Source organism: Gadus macrocephalus, chromosome 8, assembly GCF_031168955.1.
Source record: "Gadus macrocephalus chromosome 8, ASM3116895v1".
Lineage (NCBI taxonomy): Eukaryota > Metazoa > Chordata > Actinopteri > Gadiformes > Gadidae > Gadus > Gadus macrocephalus.
Genome location: NC_082389.1, coordinates 6733839 through 6740144, shown reverse-complemented (window position 1 = coordinate 6740144; position 6306 = coordinate 6733839). Strand labels below are relative to the sequence as shown.

General features: G+C 44.0%; 1 protein-coding gene and 8 non-coding genes across 9 annotated transcripts in view; 8 read left to right on the top strand and 1 right to left on the bottom strand.

Annotated features, from left to right (window-relative positions):
* Positions 1-78, top strand: part of trnai-uau (transfer RNA isoleucine (anticodon UAU)) — an 83-nt gene extending 5 nt beyond the window's left edge. Inside the window, exon 1 of the tRNA in view lies at positions 1-78. This exon is cut by the window's left edge and continues 5 nt beyond it. This is a non-coding gene — a tRNA (tRNA-Ile).
* The window catches only part of LOC132462736 (collectin-12-like), a 41771-nt gene that overhangs the window by 18456 nt on the left and 17009 nt on the right, over positions 1-6306 (bottom strand). The gene's annotated exons all lie outside the window — the stretch shown is intronic.
* trnal-uaa (transfer RNA leucine (anticodon UAA)) lies at positions 201-283 on the top strand. Its single transcript has one exon. It is a non-coding gene; the product is annotated as a tRNA-Leu (tRNA).
* trnal-uaa (transfer RNA leucine (anticodon UAA)) lies at positions 1497-1579 on the top strand. The gene has a single exon. It is a non-coding gene; the product is annotated as a tRNA-Leu (tRNA).
* On the top strand, positions 2354-2436 carry trnal-uaa (transfer RNA leucine (anticodon UAA)). The gene has a single exon. It is a non-coding gene; the product is annotated as a tRNA-Leu (tRNA).
* Positions 3205-3287, top strand: trnal-uaa (transfer RNA leucine (anticodon UAA)). Its single transcript has one exon. It is a non-coding gene; the product is annotated as a tRNA-Leu (tRNA).
* Positions 4064-4146, top strand: trnal-uaa (transfer RNA leucine (anticodon UAA)). The gene has a single exon. It is a non-coding gene; the product is annotated as a tRNA-Leu (tRNA).
* trnal-uaa (transfer RNA leucine (anticodon UAA)) lies at positions 4595-4677 on the top strand. The gene has a single exon. It is a non-coding gene; the product is annotated as a tRNA-Leu (tRNA).
* On the top strand, positions 5599-5681 carry trnal-uaa (transfer RNA leucine (anticodon UAA)). Its single transcript has one exon. It is a non-coding gene; the product is annotated as a tRNA-Leu (tRNA).

Below are 6306 nucleotides of genomic sequence, written 5' to 3'. Positions count from 1 at the left end.
GATGGCCGAGTGGTTAAGGCTTTGGACTTATGATCCAATGGATGTTTGTCCTCGTGGGTTCGTACCCCACTCCTGGTGGACCAGTAACTTCATTTCTGTGTGTTTGCATTAACTTTGACTTTGAAAATCAGGTTAATACCTTATGATTTCATAAAGTTATGATTCAACTTTTAATATGAAGACAATTGCACTAATTTACAACCAGGATGGCCGAGTGGTTAAGGCGTTGGACTTAAGATCCAATGGACATGTGTCCTCGTGGGTTCGAACCCCACTCCTGGTATAATTGTACCTTTTGTGTTAAGATGTCAGACTGGACAATTTCTAAATTGACATAGGTCCAACAGAACAACCTTCTCGCCCATCACCAGTCTGGATGGAAGGCAGATCACTCAACAGAGACAATCATTCATGCACCTTTTCCTGACACAACTATGCAGATGATACACAAATGAATTTGCCTACCATGATGTAAAAAAGGCTAAATGTGACCCTTGCTGGCCATGATCAAAATTCATTACCAGGATGGCAGAATGGTTAAGGTGACATAAGATCTAATGGACAATAGTCCTTGTGGGTTCGAACCCCACCCCTGGTAGCATTTAACCATTAACTCTGGTTGAACAATATGTAGTAACATCCTGCTTATACCAGTTCTGGGGTCTTCATCTCTGTACAACAAGTCACTAGGTTCTGGCATCTCCAACATGCAGATGACACACAACTATATTTCAAGATTTGAAGGAGGAAACCAACACTCAATCAATATTGAGAAATCTTTGGTGTCCGCGGCTAATACGGCTTGGAACTGGGGAGTCAACTTGGATGACCAGCTGACCTTCATCGCCAACATTTCTGCGGCTAGTACGGAGAACCTGGGAGTGAGCTTAGATGACCAGCTGTTCTTCACAGCCAACATTTCTGCAGCTCGGACGGCGAGGAACCTGGGGTCGACCCTGGATGACCAGCTGTCCTCCACTGCCAAAACCTCTGTGACTACCCACTCCTGCACAATGATGCTCGACAAAATCAGGAGGATACAACCGTTCCTCACCCAGAAGGCCATGCAGGTCTTGGTCCAGGCTCTTATAATCTCACTTCTAGACTTACATCACTGATTATTCTTCAACTATTTCTTCTTTGAATATTGAGACAATTTGTATTTTTAAACACAAGGATGGCCGAGAGGTTAAGGCGTTGGGCTTAAGATCCAATGGACGATAGTCCTCGTGGGCTTGAACCCCACTCCTGGTATACATTTACCTTTTATCTTTGTGTTAAGATGTCAGACTGGACAATTTCTAAATTGACATAGGTCCAACAGAACAACCTTTTCGCCCATCACCAGTCTGGATGGAAGGCAGATCACTCAACAGAGACAATCATTCATACACCCTTTTCCTGACACAGCTATGCAGATGATACACAAATGAATTTGCCTACCATAATGTAAAAAAGGCTAAATCTGAACCTTGATGGCCATCATCTTATTTCATACCAGGATGGCCGAGTGGTTAAGGCGTTGGACTTAAGATCCAATGGACGATAGTCCTCGTGGGTTCGAACCCCACTCCTGGTAGACTTGAACCATTGACTCTGGTTGAACAATATGTAGTTACATCCTGCTTATACCAGTTCTTGGGTCGATATCCTTATCTCTGTAGAACAAGTCATTCGGTTCTGGCATCTCCAACATGCAGATGACACAACTATATTTCAAGCTTTGAAACTAAGGAGGAAAACAACACTCAATCAATATTGAGAAATCTATGGTGTCTGCGGCTAATACGGCTTGGAACCTGGGAGTGAGCTTAGATGACCAGCTGTTCTTCACAGCCAACATTTCTGCGGCTCGGACGGCGAGGAACCTGGGGTCGACCCTGGATGACCAGCTCTCCTCCACTCCCAAAACCTCTGTGACTACCCACTCCTGCACAATGATGCTCCACAAAATCAGGAGGATGCAACCGTTCCTCACCCAGGAGGCCATGTTCTACTTTCAATATTGAGACAATTTGTCTTATAAAACACCAGGATGGCCGAGTGGTTAAGGCGTTGTGCTTAAGATCCAATGGAGGATAGTCCTCGTGGGCTTGAACCCCACTCCTGGAATACATTTACCTATTATCTTTGTGTTAAGATGTCAGACTGGACAATTTCTAAATTGACATAGGTCCAACAGAACAACCTTCTCGCCCATCATCAGTCTGGATGGAAGGCAGATCACTCAACAGAGACAATCATTCATGCACCTTTTCCTGACACAACTATGCAGATGATACACAAATAAATTTGCCTACCATGATGTAAAAAAGGCTAAGTGTGTACTTTGATGGCCATCATATTATTTCATACCAGGATGGCCGAGTGGTTAAGGCGTTGGACTTAAGATCCAATGGACGATAGTCCTCGTGGGTTCGAACCCCACTCCTGGTAGACATTAACCATTGACAATGGTTGAACCCTATGTAGTTACATGCTGCATATACCAGTTCATGGGTCGATATCCTTATCTCTGTAGAGCAAGTCATTCGGTTCTGGCATCTCCAACATGCAGATGACACACAGCTATATTTCAAGCTTTGAAACTAAGGAGGAAAACAACACTCAATCAATATTGAGAAATCATTGGTGTCTGCGGCTAATACGGCTTGGAACCTGGGAGTGAGCTTAGATGACCAGCTGTTCTTCACAGCCAACATTTCTGCGGCTCGGACGGCGAGGAACCTCGCCCAGCTGTCCTCCACTGCCAAAACCTCTGTGACTACCCACTCCTGCACAATGATGCTCCACAAAATCAGGAGGATGCAACCGTTCCTCACCCAGGAGGCCATGTTCTACTTTCAATATTGAGACAATTTGTCTATTACAACACCTGGATGGCTGAGTGGTCAAGGCATTGTGCTTAAGATCCAATGGATGTTAGTCCTCGTGTGCTCGAACCCCACTCCTGGATTACATTTACCTATTATCTTTGTGTTAAGATGTCAGACTGGACAATTTCTAAATTGACATTGACATAGGTCCAACCGAACAACCTATTCGCCCATCACCAGTCTGGATGGAAGGGAGATCACTCAACAGAGACAATCATTCATACACCCTTTTCCTGACACAGCTAGGCAGATGATACACAAATGAATTTCCCTACCATGGTGTAAAAAAGGCTAAATGTTAACCTTGATGGCCATCAGCATATTTCATACCAGGATGGCCGAGTGGTTAAGGCGTTGGACTTAAGATCCAATGGACGATAGTCCTCGTGGGTTCGAACCCCACTCCTGGTAGACTTTAACCAGAACTCTGGTTGAACAATATGTAGTTACATCCTGCTTATACCAGTTCTTGTGTCGACATCCTTATCTCTGTACAACAAGTCATTAGGTTCTGGCATCTCCAACATGCAGATGACACACAACTATATTTCAAGCTTTGAAACTAAGGTGGAAAACAACACTCAATCAATATTGAGAAATCTTTGGTGTCTGCGGCTAATACGGCTTTGAACCGGGGAGTGAGCTTAGATGACCAGCTGTTCTTCACAGCCAACATTTCTGCGGCTCGGACGGCGAGGAACCTGGGGTCGACCCTGGATGACACGCTGTCCTCCACTCCCAAAACCTCTGTGACTACCCACTCCTGCACAATGATGCTCCACAAAATCAGGAGGATGCAACCGTTCCTCACCCAGGAGGCCATGTTCTTCTTTCAATATTGAGACAATTTGTCAATTAAATCAATTGGATGGCTGAGTGGTTAAGGCGTTGGGCTTAAGATCCATTGGACGTTAGTCCTCGTGTGCTCGAATCCCACTCCTGGAATTCATTTACCTTTTATCTTTGTGTTAAGATGTCAGACTGGACAATTTCTAAATTGACATAGGTCCAACCGAACAACCTTTTCGCCCATCACCAGTCTGGATGGAAGGCAGATCACTCAACAGAGACAATCATTCATACACCCTTTTCCTGACACAGCTATGCGGATGATACGCAAATGAATTTGCCTACAATGATGTAAAAAAGGCTAAATGTGTTCCTTGATGGCCATCAATTTATTTCATACCAGGATGGCCGAGTGGTTAAGGCGTTGGACTTAAGATCCAATGGACGATAGTCCTCGTGGGTTCGAACCCCACTCCTGGTAGACTTTAACCATTGACAATGGTTGAACTCTATGTAGTTACATCTAGCTTATACCAGTTCATGGGTCGATATCCTTATCTCTGTAGAACAAGTCATTAGGTTCTGGCATCTCCAACATGCAGATGACACACAGCTATATTTCAAGCTTTGAAGCTTTGAAAACAACACTCAATCAATATTGAGAAATCTTTGGTGTCTGCGGTAAATACGGCTTGGAACCTGGGAGTGAGCTTAGATGACCAGCTGTTCTTCACAGCCAACATTTCTGCGGCTCGGACGGCGAGGAACCTGGGGTCGACCCTGGATGACCAGCTGTCCTCCACTGCCAAAACCTCTGTGACTACCCACTCCTGCACAATGATGCTCGACAAAATCAGGAGGTTGCAACCGTTCCTCACCCAGAAGGCCATGTTCTTCTTCCAATATTGAGACAACATGTCAATCAAACGACCAGGATGGCCGAGTGGTTAAGGCGTTGGACTTAAGATCCAATGGACGATAGTCCTCGTGGGTTCGAACCCCACTCCTGGTATACAATTACCTTTTATCTTTGTGTTAAGATGTCAGACTGGACAATTTCTAAATTGACATAGGTCCAACAGAACTACCTTCTCGCCCATCACCAGTCTGGATGGAAGGCAGAGGCTCTTATAATCTCACGTCTAGACGACAGTAATTCCCTTATGTCTTGTCTGCATGTTTGTGCCGTTCGACCTCTGCAGCTCATCTGGAATGCAGCTGCACTGTCTACTGGTGGCTGCTGAAATCAGATTCAAGTCCCTTCAACTTGCCAACAATGATATGAATAATACCAAACGTGTCCCTTGATGGCTGAACTACTGTGTCAAAACCAGGGAGGGTGAGTGGTTAAGGCGTTGGTCGTAAGTTCCGATGGACAGCTGTCCTCGTGGGTTCGAACCATACTCCTGGTAGTCAAATATGCTTGTGTTGCAACTCGTACTGAACAATATTATGTAGGTTGACAGCCACAATACAAGTCTGACTGCATTTATAAGGTAACCTGGAAGTAAACTGCATCTGAACCATATCGTCTCACTAAAACTCCCAAGGTTCTGACGATCATTCACAGAGATTTTCCTACCACAGCTATGAAGATGACACACAACTCTGTGTTTTTCAAGGTTGAAGACCAAGGTGTAAATCAACCATTGATGAGCTCTCCATCAATATTGAGAACACTGTGGTGTCTGCGGCTTGGAAGGCGAGGAACCTGGGAGTGACCCTAGATGACCAGCTGTCCTTCACTGCCAAAACCTCTGTGACTACCCATTCCTGCACAATGATGCTCCACAAAATCAGGAGGACACAACCTCACCCAGAAGGCCATGCAGGTCTTGGTCCAGGCTCTTATAATCTCACTTCTAGACTTACATCACTTATTATGCTTCAACTATTTCTTCTTTCAATATTGAGACAATTGGTCTATCAAACCACCAGGATGGCCGAGTGGTTAAGGCGTTGGACTTAAGATCCAATGGATGACAGTCCTCGTGGGTTCGAACCCCACTCCTGGTAGTATTACATATTCCAGTTTAAATCTTGCTCCGGGAAGAGCAACTCAGTGAAGCATGCGTCTCTTTGGGTTAAAACCCTAAAACAAATGCAAGTAAAAAACAAACAAATCAACTTTGAAAACAATTAAATTGGGTGGTGTTGCAACTCCAACAGCATTATATAGAACAATAACTTACAGATGCATGCTGTCTATTTATCATCATGAAAAATCGAACTCATTAATATCACAAGTCCATAATCAGGAGGGCAAATTATGAATTATGAGATATCAGCATGGAGTTTATCAGTAGGGTATTAATCCAGCATCAACCCAATTTAAGTGGTTGAGTTGAAAATCATGATAATACCTAAGGATGTCTCAAAGTTATGCTTCAAATTTTAATGTGGTAAATTAGGATGAATTACAACCAGGATGGTTGTGTGGTTAGGAAGTTGGAATTAGAATCCAATGGATGTATAACCTTGTGGGTTCGAACCCCACTCCTGGTATTATTTAACTATTCCGATCAAAGATCTCAGTGAATTATTTACCATTGAATGCATCATTGTGGGTTAAACACAACTCCTGGTATACATTACCCTACCCAAACAAATGCAAATCAACTTTGTCAGCAATTCAACCATG